General features: G+C 36.4%; 1 non-coding gene across 1 annotated transcript; it reads left to right on the forward strand.

Annotated features, from left to right (window-relative positions):
• The first annotated feature begins 10,579 nt into the window (after window positions 1-10,579).
• LOC127134089 (small nucleolar RNA R71) lies at window positions 10,580-10,685 on the forward strand. The gene has a single exon (XR_007807860.1). It is a non-coding gene; the product is annotated as a small nucleolar RNA R71 (small nucleolar RNA).
• The last annotated feature ends 2,651 nt before the right edge of the window (window positions 10,686-13,336 follow it).

A 13,336-nucleotide genomic window follows, 5' to 3' on the forward strand; every position in this document is an offset into this window, starting at 1 on the left:
GTTGACTAAGAAGGGTCAAGTGTATGTGTGGGATGCAGCTTGTGAAGCGAGTTTTGTTGAGTTGAAGAGGCGGTTGACCAGTGCTCCAGTGTTGATCTTGCCTAATCCTGGTGAGTCCTTCGTTGTTTATTGTGATGCTTCTTTGATGGGTCTTGGTGGTGTTTTGATGCAGAATGGTAAAGTTGTAGCTTATGCTTCTAGACAGTTGAAAGTTCATGAGAGGAATTATCCTACGCATGATCTAGAACTTGCAGCTGTTGTATTTGTGTTGAAAATGTGGAGGCATTATCTGTATGGTTCCAGATTCGAAGTGTTCAGTGATCACAAGAGTCTGAAGTATCTGTTTGATCAGAAAGAGTTAAATATGAGGCAGAGAAGGTGGTTAGAATTACTGAAGGATTTTGACTTTGAATTGAGTTATCATCCCGGTAAGGCTAATGTAGTTGCAGATGCGCTGAGTAGAAAGTCTCTACATATGTCTATGATGATGGTTCGGGAGCTTGAGTTAATTGAACAGTTCCGTGATATGAGTTTGGGTTGTGAAGTTTCCGCTGATAGTGTAAAGTTGGGTATGCTGAAGTTGACTAGTGAAATTCTGGAAGATATTCGGAATGGTCAGCAAGTTGATGTCGCTCTAGTTGATCATATTACTATGGTTAACCAGGGTAATGGTGGTAATTTTGAGATTGATGAGAATGGCATCCTGCGATTTAAAGGTAGAGTTTGTGTTCCTGAGGTGTCTGAATTGAAAAAGAGTATTCTTGAAGAGGGCCATAGGAGTGGATTGAGTATCCATCCAGGTGCAACTAAAATGTATCAAGATTTGAAGAAGTTGTTTTGGTGGGCTGGTATGAAAAGAGATGTTGCTAAGTTTGTGTATGCCTGTTTGACTTGTCAGAAGTCAAAGATTGAACATCAGAAACCGGCAGGTATGATGCAACCTTTGAAGATTCCTGAATGGAAGTGGGATAGCATTTCCATGGATTTTGTGACGGGATTGCCGAGGACGGTGAAAGGTAATGATTCTATTTGGGTGATTGTGGATCGATTGACTAAGTCGGCGCATTTCTTGCCGATGAAGATTAATCACTCTTTAGAGAAGTTGGCAGAGTTGTATATTGAGGAGATAGTGAGGCTGCATGGTATTCCATCCAGTATTGTGTCTGATAGAGATCCCAGATTTACTTCTAGATTTTGGGAAAGTTTGCAGAAAGCGTTGGGGACTAAGTTGAGGTTGAGTTCAGCTTATCATCCTCAGACTGATGGTCAGACTGAAAGAACTATCCAATCCTTGGAGGATTTGTTGAGAGCTTGTGTGTTGGAGCAGAGTGGTTCTTGGGATAGTTATTTGCCGTTGGTGGAGTTTACTTATAATAATAGTTTTCATGCTAGTATCGGTATGGCTCCATATGAAGCATTGTATGGTAGGAGGTGTAGAACTCCATTGTGTTGGTATGAACCAGGTGAGAGTGTTGTACTCGGACCTGAGATTGTGCAGCAGACGACTGAAAGGGTTAAGATGATTCAGGAGAAAATGAAGATTTCTCAGAGTCGTCAGAAGAGTTATCATGATAAGAGGAGGAAGGCACTTGAGTTCCAAGAGGGAGATCATGTGTTCTTGAGAGTTACTCCGACGACAGGTGTGGGTGGAGCTTTAAAGTCTAAAAAGCTTACTCCGAGGTTTGTGGGTCCGTATCAGGTTTTGAAGAGGGTTGGGGAAGTGGCGTATCGGATAGCTTTACCGCCATCGCTTTCTAATCTGCATGATGTGTTTCATGTATCTCAGTTGAGAAAATATATTGCGGATCCTTCGCATGTTGTTCAGTTGGATGATATCCAGGTGAGGGATAATTTGACCGTTGAGGTGTTGCCAATTCGGATAGATGACCGAGAAGAGAAGACCCTGAGAGGTAAGAAGATTGCTCTAGTGAAAGTTGTTTGGGGAGGTCCAGCTGGTGAGAGCTTGACTTGGGAGCGTGAAGATCAGATGAAGGAGTCGTATCCGGCTCTATTTGCTTGAGGTATGTTTTCGAGGACGAAAACTTCTAAAGTGGGGGAGAGTTGTAACACCCAGAATATTGTTAGATTAATTTAAATATTATTTTAATATGATTATTTGAAGGTAAAATGAATTATTAAATAATATTGGGAATTATTATTATTATTATAGATGTTATTTATTTTAATAATAATTAAATAAATAAAATAAATGGAATATGAAGAGTGGAAGGGTAAAAGTGGAAATGGATAAAAGAGGCCAAGGTGAGAACTCAGAGTGTTTTCACGTATTTTTGCCTCAGAGTCAGAGAAAGGGAGAAACGCTGAAGAGAAAGAGAAGGAAGAGGAAAAGGCCAAAGATTGCTCAGAACTTCCTTCAATCCAAAGAGGTAAGGGGTCTGAACCTTATTAAACGATAATATGCGAGCAAATTCATGATATACGTTGGATTGTTGATGGATTTTGGGGATTTTAGGGAGATTGGGAAAGTTTGGGGTTTTGATGGAAATTCTCCGATCTGTGAGTTTTGTTGAGTTATATGCTTAGAAGCCCGCGCGTCCACTGTTTCCGCACTTAAAATCTTATTTATGCACATAACAGCCAAATGACGTTCGCCATTATGCCTTTGGCGCTCGCCATTTGGGCTTTTTTCCAGAATAAGAGCGTTTAACGCTAATGGCGTTCGCCATTAGCCTAATGGCGTTCGCCATATCAGTTTGACGGACAGTTTTTCCAGAATAAGAGCGTTTAACGCTAATGGCGTTCGCCATTAGCCTAATGGCGTTCGCCATATCAGTTTGACGGACAGTTTTTCCAGAATAAGAGCGTTTAACGCTAATGGCGTTCGCCATTAGCCTAATGGCGTTCGCCATATCAGTTTGACGGACAGCTTTCGCGTTTTAAACTCCCAGATGTGATATCGTTGTAATGTTGTTGTTGTTTTGTTGAGTTGTATGTCATGCTATTAATGATGATGATAACATGACTATATGATGCTGTTGTTGCTATGTTGATTATGATGCATGTTTGGTGTGCATGCATTCATGAAAGGCCGATGCCTAGTGATGAACGGACTGAGTTACAATGATGTTGTTGACTCCGGGCTTGTGGAGAGGCTTGGTTCCTTGCGGGGAACTCGGATTCTATGGTGATGAATCTGGGAGTGGTGATCCTGTAGTTGGTCACAAAATGGGTATACCGAGTCGTGTTGAGTCATGCATGGGTGTGTGCATTGCATTTGATATGTTGTTTTGTTGATGTTCATGAGTATGTTGATTATGATGATTATGATGAGCTGTGTTGGCATATGTGAAATATATTTATGTTTATATTTCTGTCGTTATATTATTATTTAATAATGTAATTCTCACCCCTTCTGCATGTGTTTATGTTCATCTATGATGAGCAATGTGCAGATAAAGAGGAGTAGCTATTGTTGAGGTTTGAAGAATAAGTGTAGAGTTATTCTACAGAGTCGAGTCAAATGCTCTGGTCATGTGACACCGGGGTTATGGGATTCGATAGATAATTGGTTATTATTTACGTTGTTTATGATGACTAATATGTTGAGATGCTTTGTTGAAATAATGTTGAAACATTATTATGAATTGTTATATGATGAATGATAATATTTGTGTTGTTGTCCGCTGCGAAGTTTTAATAAAATAAATAATATGTTTTATGTTGTGATGCGATAAGTGTTATGTTGTAAGAAATGTAAACTCTTCTACATGTTGTACTCTGATAATTTATTTAAATATGTCGTTTGGGTAGAAGGGTGTTACATACAACGACTAAAGTCATCAACAATAACTAGTCCATATTTCTTTCCATTGACTGATGTTGTCTTAACAGGCCCGAACAGGTCAATGTGAAGAAGTTCTAGAGGCTTAGAGGTAGAAACAATATTTTTCTTTTTGAAAGACGTTTTTGAAAATTTACCTTTCTGACATGCCTCACATAGAGCTTCTGAAAAGTACTTTAGTTTAGGTAGGCCTCTGACTAACTCGAGTTAATTTAGCTGAGAGAGTTTTCTCATGCTAATGTGGCCCAAGCGTCTATGCCATACCCATTGCTCTTCATGAACAGACATCAGGCATTCTACATTTTGTTCTTTTAGGTCTGAAAGATTTATCTTGTAAATATTGTTTTTCCTCTTGCTAGTGAATAGGACTGTTCCATTATTCTGATTAATTTCTTTACATGTTTTTTTATTCAAGATTACGTCATAACCGTTATCACTTGATTGACTTATTGATAACAGATTATGCATTAATCCTTCTACATAGAGAACATCAGATATAGAGGTAAGAGTTCCATTACCAATAGTTCCGGAGCCTCTGATCCTTCCTTTCTGATTTCCTCCGAAACCTACGAAGCCAGCATCTTTAAGTTCCAGGATTTGGAACATATATTTTCTTCTCGTCATGTGTCGTAAGTATCCAGAGTCCAGGTACCATGATTGGTGTCTTAACTCTGCTGCATAAGATATTTGCAACATAAACAATCTTATCCTTTGGTACCCATAATATTTTGGGTCCTTTGGGATTAGTTTTCCCAGAGTTTCTTAGAACTTTGGGTTTTCTAGCATTATCAAAACGTTGTGCTTGTGTATCTGTGTAGTGATAAGAAAAAGGAGATTTAGGTTTGTCATCTATGGAAGATTTATCTTCACTAGGGACATACCTTATTCCTCTTTTCTTATTCTAACTTACTCCATAAATCACGGATGCCATTCTGGTCCTTTCTATCCCATTTTTCAGAAACTTTTGAAAGGATTTTTCATATTCATATATCAATGTGTTAGAAGTTTGTGGGGCTAGAGATAGTGCTTCTTCAAGTTTTGAACATTGTTTATTTGTGGAGTCTCTTTCTTTTATCAAAGTTTGATTTTCATCTTTTAGTTCTGAAGCAGTTATCTCAAGTTTATCACATTCTTTGATTGTTATTTCAAGAACTCCTTTTAAAGCCTTAAATTTTTGTTTAAGTTTCTGATATGAGGTTAGAGTTTCAGAAAGGCATGATTCAAGGTCAGAGCGAGAAAGATCAGAAAATACCTCTTCAGAGTCAGATTCTCCATCTGATGTATTTTTGGAGGTGATATCCATGAGTACAACATTTGCCTGTTCTTCAAAGTCTGATTCGGATGAATCAGATCCACTGTCGTCCCAGGTGGCCATCAGTCCCTTTTTAGTTTTGAATGAACTTTTCTTGAAATTCTCTCTTCTAGAGCTTTCTTTCTTCAACTTGAGACATTCATTTCTGTAATGACCTGTTTCCTTACATTCATAGCATGTTATATCTTGGTTTGACTTACCTCTGGAAGTTGATTCTGAGCGGTCCCCCTTGGGTCTTGGTCTTCTGAAGTTATTATTCCTTTTTCTCCATAGTTGTTTTACTCTTCTGGTTAAAAGGGATAATTCTTCTTCGTCGTCAGAGTCTTCCTTCTCAGAGTCATCACTGTCTTCCTCTTCAGCCTGGAAGGATTTGTTTTTATCTAGTTTGCGTTTTTCGAATCTGGACTTTAGTGCTACATACTTGATCTTCTTTTGAGGCTCATCTTCCTCCAGTTCTATCTCGTGGCTTTTGAGTGAACTAACGAGTTCCTCAAGGCTTATATTGTTCAGATCTTTTGATAGTTTTAAAGTTGTGACCATGGGTCTCCATTTCTTTGTAAAGCTTCTAACAATCTTTTTGACATGATCTGCAGTTGTGTAGCCCTTGTCCAGCAATTTGAGTCCTGTAATTAAAGTTTGAAATCTAGAAAACATCACCTCTACATCTTCATCTTCCTCCATTTTAAAGGCTTCACATTTCTGAATTAGAGCCAGAGCCTTTGTTTCTTTGACTTGAGAATTTCCTTCGTGAGTCATCCTCAAGGAGTCAAGTATTTCTTTAGTTGTTTCCCTGTTGGTGATCTTTTCATATTCATTGTAGGAAATGGCATTGAGTAGTATCGTTCTGGCTTTGTGATAGTTTTTGAATTCACGCTTCTGATCATCTGTCATTCTGCTTCTGGGAATAGCAACGCCAATGTCTGTCACAGGTGGTGTGTAGCCGATTGTGATAATATCCCATAGATCAGCGTCATAGCCTAGAAAGAAACTTTCAATTCTGTCTTTCCAGTAATCAAATTTTTCTCCATCAAACTATTTTTCTCCATCAGTAATCTTTGTTATCAGTAAAATGGGGTAATTAAACTATTTCGATGATATAGCAGTAACCTTCTTATCAATAACTTTTTCATTAGTCATTTTATCAGTAAAAAACTAATTAGTTCGTACACATCAACTTGTGCAGTAACAATTACATCATTAAAAAATAACAATTACATCAGTGAAATTAACCTTAACCATTAGCATCAATTTGAAACTCACAACAGTAAAAAAAAAATGTGAAGAGGACAAAACAAGATGATGAAAATATCAGATGAAACTTACTCTGCATGCTTGCCATGCCTCCTTCCGTTCCACTATGGAAATCCCAAGAAATCAGGATGATCCTCACCACTCTAACCGACTTGATTTCTCTCACACGAATTTACACAGCTCAGCAGGAAATTTCGCACGTATGAGGATCCTAAAATATCCAAATCCTTCTCTAAATCTGCAACTTATATAAACAACATTTGTTTTCTTCAGAAAAAAGAAAAAATTGCTATTGTTACTATGCTGAAAATCCACCAAAATACCTTACAAAAGCTCTTAACATAGAGAACTCCTTAAGCTTTCCATCAAAGCTTAAGGCAGCTCGAGCTTATCCTCTTTTTATTATTATCAAAATAAGTCACTTACCATACCCAACAACGTCTCAAGCAACATCAAAGACGTAGAGCAAAAGAAATTGAAACTTAGAGGAGGAAGATACATGTTTTAGATCCACTTGGTGTTTTTCGTTTTTGTAGTTTTTTTGCCCCTTCGATGTTGTTATATTTGCTTTCGTTGCTATTTTCCATTTTCATCTTGTATTGTTGTAACTGGTTGAAAATTGAAAGCGGTTAGGGCTATGAGGGGTGTTGTAGTGTTGGCTCGATTTACGCTTGATTATTGTTTGTTTGTCGTTGTTGTTTTTTGCTTCACGCGTGCAAAAGGTTTGCAGGGTACAAATGTTTTTTTCGGTTTTAGGGAGTTTGGGTTTTTTTTTTAGAATCTTTGATGTTTCGATCTACACGCATGGTTGGGGATTTGGGAGTTTTATTTGTTTGGATTTGGATTTAGGGTTAATTTGAGATGGTGTTTAGGTTTGATTGTTATGGTTTTGAGTTAGGATTTAAGATTGTTGGGTTTGGTTGGGCATAGAAGATGAGTTTTCATCTTGTTCATGTGAACAAGATAAAGGTATAGGGTGGAGCTCTGTGGTCAGGGTCGGCTAACGGTGGCTGAAGGCAGATGAGTTTGAGAGAGCTGAGAGAAGCATGAGGGAGAAAAAGAGAAACTCGATTGAGTTTTGGAAAGAAAGAGATGGTGATATAAGATAATGAGGAGAGAGATAGTTGTTTGAATATGAAAATGTGTTTGGATCTTTTTTCAATTTGATTGATTCTCCTTTTTTTATTATATTAAGTAGTTTTGAATGTCATTCATGGAAATTATTTGTGTTGTCAGTATTGTTACTATTCCAAAGCATTATGCATGTCTTCCCATTATAACTTTAACTTCCACATCATGATGGTTGTTATTGATGAATCATATGCGTGGCCCTAAGGATGGGGGAGGCCAATTTTTGTTTTTTCTCCTTCTGTAGTTGAGTTTCTCATCGCTAGGGTTTTTTTATGAGGGTTTGGGCCTTTGGGCCCATCCCAGTTTGAGGAGTGTTGGGTGCCTTGGGGTTTTTTATGGGCCCTGTGCTTTGTCCTCTCAAGGCTTCACCTTGTTTTTTATTTCCACAAACCTATCTAATATTTATTTATTATTTATTTGTTTCTTATTTTGACTTTTTTTTAGTTGTTTGATTAAGAAGATAATATGATAATATTAATAATATTAGTAAAAGTAAATCATTTTTTCAACATGATTTTGATCCTTATTTTTAATTTTATTTATTTAATTTTTGTTAGAATATCATAATTAATTAAAGGAGTAGCTAATTATTAATGATAAATAAACAAGTCACTTACTTTTAGTCCAAAATAAAACTAAATCTTGGTCCAATACTAAGTAATGCATTTTTGACCCGATTAATTCATTCTCAATGTGATTCAACTCTTTTCCATTTAAGTTTAATTCTAAGATATTTTCCTAAACAAATACGAAAGAAGAAGATTCTTGGAGTCTCTAATTCCTTGAATCTTCGAATGAACGCTCTTGAGTCACGTATTTTGGACTAGTCGTTTGTTCACTCTTTCGTTTCTAAAACATTTAATGTAAAAACTTGGATAAAAAGAGGGATCGTTGGAGTCTAGCACTCTGGTAGAACCTTTGAACAATATTTTGAATGTTCATTATCCATCAAAAAACATCATAAATTCATTGAATAAATAAGGTGTCATTGGAGTCTAGCTTTCCTTTAATACCCCGAATAATTATCCCTAGACATACGTATCATTCTCACCAAATATTCGTCATTTGCTTAAAAAACTCAACGCACCAAACTTATTTTCTCGCCCCCGTGCGATTGAAAACCTTTCACAAGAGAACATTTGTCTAATCCTCTCTAATGTGTATACAAACTAGCGTTTAAGTCTCCACCACAAGCATGCAAGGCAACGCTTAACTGTTATAATGTGATCTAAACATGTGTTCACCATAACAAATATTAAAATCATTTTTAAAAAAAGGCATTTGTTTAGTCTGACCTAACGTGAGTATAAACTAGTGCTTAAGTCTCCTTCGTGAGTATGCAAACCAACGTTTAACCGTTAAAATGCGACCTAAGCACGTGTCCAATAAAACAAATCAACCAATTAAAAATCATCTTCAGAAATGAGTATATTTTATCCATTTTGATGTGAAACAAACAAAGGCTTCAATCTCCAAGAAGAGCAACAAGTAAATGTTTAATCACTCAAAATGTCTTAAGCGACACTCTTAATCAACCAAGGCGTAGTTTTTCTACGCAAAACTACATAGATTTGTATTCCTCATTGTACCTGGGGATACGTAGGAGCGAGACCCGCAATCTCGTTAAGCACCCTAATAAAAAATATTTGTTTGACCCCTTTTCTTTTCCTTTTTTGCATTTCTATCATTCAAAGGAAACAATTACCTAAGCCAACATTCAATTGCAAGTTTAACTAAAAGGTTCCCGTTGAGTACAAAGGGCATGAGGGATGCTAATACCTTCCCTTTGCGTAATCGACTCCTGAACCCGAATTTGGTTGCGACGACCATCTTCTTTTCAATTAAGGGTTTTATCGATATTCTCCCTTTCCTCTTCAGGAATAAATAAAGTTCAGTGATGACTCTGTTCGAATCAGTTTTCCACGACTGAGCAAACCACTTCATAAGGGATCGTATTTCTTGAGATGCGACAATTTGTCGATATAGAGATTATTTATTTAGGTTCGAAACTAAACATGTGAAAAACTTATTTTGGGGATTGTGTGATTAAGTATCGTTTTAGGTACGAAAGTTCAACCCGTTCAACAGTTTTCAAAGGTTCGAAATCAGCACGGTTGTAAACTATCATAGGTTATTGGTCAGCCCGGTATAAAACCAAGTTTCCGGTTAAAGCTCAACCCGGTGTTAAAATCTTACTTAGGTTCGAGATCAGTCTGGTGGTAAAATCTCTCAGGTTCTTGGTTAGCCTGGTATAAAACAAAGTTCCGGTTCAAGCTCATCTAGACGTTAAAAGCTTATTTTGGTTCAAGATCAACCCGTGTAAAATCTTGTTTGGAAGATTGAAGACTAATCACTCCGATTAACCGTTTAGAAGGAAGACTCTCCATTTCTCTCTGTGTTTTCTATTTAATTATAATTTAGCCGCAAAATTCATTTTCCTTGTGTAAGGGAGTTCAAGAGTTTAACCTACTAAAAGATCTTAATTTTATTAGATACTCTCAAGAACAAATGTTGGCGAGAGGATTCTTTTTCTTTTTTAATATAACCTATATAACTTACGATATTTTCTCTTTTCCCTTAACTTGTATTTTCCGCTGCTTAAATCTAAAATGTTTTCAAACTTTTATTTTGATCCAAAAAAAAATTCAAACTCAAGTTTTTCTGAAACATGCAACTCACCCCCCCCCCCCCTCTCTTGTGTGTGAAGTAACATGTCCAATAATTAATACCAACTTCAGGAATCATTGATGTTATCATCATAAAAAAAGTTAGGAAGGTTTTAAGCAGGATCATCAGCTTCATACCTACAAGCACATAGATTCACATATTTCACTAGATGAAACTTCTTTTTTATATTATCTTAATTATGAAGTTTCTCCAATGGACGTTGAATCTTCCAAGGATTGTTCAACCACTAAGATTTTTCTTTCAAATGATACTATTGGAGTTGTTTTTCTTCTCTTTCTTCTTCTTCAAAAGTGTTATTCGATGAAGTGTCTAGAAATTCTTCTATGTTTGAGCTTATCTCTTCATTCTTTAATGATTGAATCAACTCATTATGTTTCACTTGAATGCAAATTGGTATCCCATGGTGAGGAAATTTCCTTAACAACTCTTTGAATCTTCCCATGCATAAAACAAAGATCCATTATCTCCTTGTCTAAATGAAGTAATCTCATTCCTCATCTTAGCATTCTTGATATGAGGTAAGTACTTAGCTAAAAAAAATTCAGCTAAGGCATTCCATATGGCTATGGAATTAGGCTTTAAATAGTTCATCCAACTTTTGGCTTGGTCCCTTAGAGAGTATGGAAACAGTCGGAGTATGAAAGCATCATCAGTAATTCCAAGTATTTTGAAGTTGCTAGCTACTTCCAAGAATTTCCTCGAGTGAAAACATGGATCTTCATTGGTAGCTCCTGAATATTGACCTATTTCTTGTAACATTTTAAACACCATAGGTTTGAATTCAAATTGTGCCATTATGATGTATGGTCTCATAATCCTTGTATTCATGGAATTGGGATCAAACACAATATAATCCCTTATCGTTCTTGCTCTATCATTGGCAATGCCAATAATTTCATTGTCTACCATTACTACTTCTTCTTCAAATGGTTCTTCTTCAAAGTATCCTTCAAAGTTACCAAATAAAATAATAGGTGGAGGACTTCCTGGTAAGTGACCAATAACTTGGAATCTCCTTAGTAATATTAGTATTTTCTCTGGCTCAAGATCTCCTTTGTATATTAGAGACAGCAAATTGTGCTTGTAGTAGCTAAACAACTATCGTGTCACCAGATTACAAAAAATGTCAAAAGATTAAATTTATATTCACAAAAAAACAATGTTTTATACAAAATCAAAATGTTATTGACACACTCCCTTTCAACGGAGCCAAAAACTTGTTGTGTGAAAACTATATAACGTGTAAGTATACATGATCCATAATAGCAAGTGATAAAAGTAAGAACATTGTTCTCACAAGGAGTGTAATAACTTATATTGACTTTCAAAACTATCTTTTATGAATGAACATGAGAAAAATTAACAATAATTGATGGTTGTCATAAGTCCAGTTTTTTAAGTAAATAATGATATAACTGATTCATTAATATACTTTATCTAATTTGTGTATGTGATGTGATGTATCGTATTATATGAGGTCAGAATGTGATCTTGTGGTATATTCCTACAACATCACCAACATGTGCAAGAAAGCACATGGACAAATTCTTAAGCCTCATTTATAACTTTAATACATGTCTAGTTCATTCCAAGTTTCCTGTATGATTGCAACTCTTTATACCTAAAGCATCTAGTCTAATAAGTATTTCTATACTACTATTTTCATTCGTGTTTATCACGAGTTCCACTTGTTGATGGATTTCTCACATCAACAAGCTTTTAACTTTTCCTAAGATGATCAAAATATTACTTCATATTAACCTCACATTGCTCAATATAAAATGGTTCAGCTCATGATGAGATCATTACATAAAACAATATTGGTTCCTAGGCTAAACATCCTTGAACACATAATGAAAAAGAAATGAAAATCTAAGAGTAACTTCTTCATCTTCTAGCAATACTCGACTAGTAAAATACGGGTCTTGTCACGCCATATATTTGTGTCTTATACTTGAGAAGAAGATGATAAATTCTCTACACTTTATTCAGCTTACTTTCACACAATTTTCTCTCAATTGTTCCTTTCAGAGTTTGAACCTCTTCTCATTTTTTCCAAAGGATATTTTTATAGACAATCTCATATAGGGTTTCGTGACGTATTAGATAACGAGCTTCTTGATTATGCATAACTTTTAGGCCCATAAGAATTAGCATATTCTCTTCATTCTTTCTTTCTCATACATGTACTAGAAGAGGTGCACAACGTATGCATGGGACAAAGTGTTTGGTTGCAGACCTACGATGCAAAGGGGATAAGCCATGTTTTGTAGAGGTTGTACTATTTGCAGTTGTTTGTCTTTTTTTGCTTGATCTTATCCATTCTCCTTTCTAGCTCAAATGCACTCCAATTCTCAGGTTTTTGCCACGTATGCCCTACTACCATGAACATCCACTCTTTGTAACCTTCATTTCAATTTACACTTAGCTGAATGTTGAGGTTAAAGTGGTGCTCCAATTCTGATGTGTCAAGACTTATCAAAAATCAGTCCAACACAAGTGGCTAACACATAAAAGTTCACAAATGAGAGCACCTAATATGCTTTTCACAAACTTACCAAAAACAACAAAATGAACTTAAATTATCCTAAAAATTTACTTCATAGTGATATAAAATCAAATTTTAAGGGATAAAATATGTAACACCCGAGTCCGGAGAGGACAAAGAGTGGTTACATGTGACACCCGAGGGCGAGAGAGTGGTTGTCGGTGCATGAGGCATGACAATGAGACACTCCTAGAAGCTTCTAGGGAAAAAACTGAATTCGCATCAGAATGAGAGGGATCCTGAGATTGTGTAGGCATGAGACTGTATGGTTGAACAAACGCTTATAAGGATTAATTGGTACTACCTATACCAACAAGATGCATCTTCTTTTCGGTAGCCTAACCAATAAGAACTCCATAGTTAAGCGTGCTAGACTTGTAGTATTGGGATGGGTGACCTTCTGGGAAGTTTCCTAGGAAGCGTGTGAGTAAGGTCAAAACATGCTGAAAAGACCCGTGTTGGTTTGTGGGGTCAGTCGGTAATCCTGAAAGCAGTTTGGGGTGTTACAAATGGTATCAGAGCCATACCTCTCCCAGTACGATGTGGTTCGGGGACGAACCAAGTGGAAGCTGGTGGGCATGTAACACCCGAGTCCGGAGAGGAC

Source organism: Lathyrus oleraceus, chromosome 3 (genome assembly GCF_024323335.1).
Source record: "Lathyrus oleraceus cultivar Zhongwan6 chromosome 3, CAAS_Psat_ZW6_1.0, whole genome shotgun sequence".
Lineage (NCBI taxonomy): Eukaryota > Viridiplantae > Streptophyta > Magnoliopsida > Fabales > Fabaceae > Lathyrus > Lathyrus oleraceus.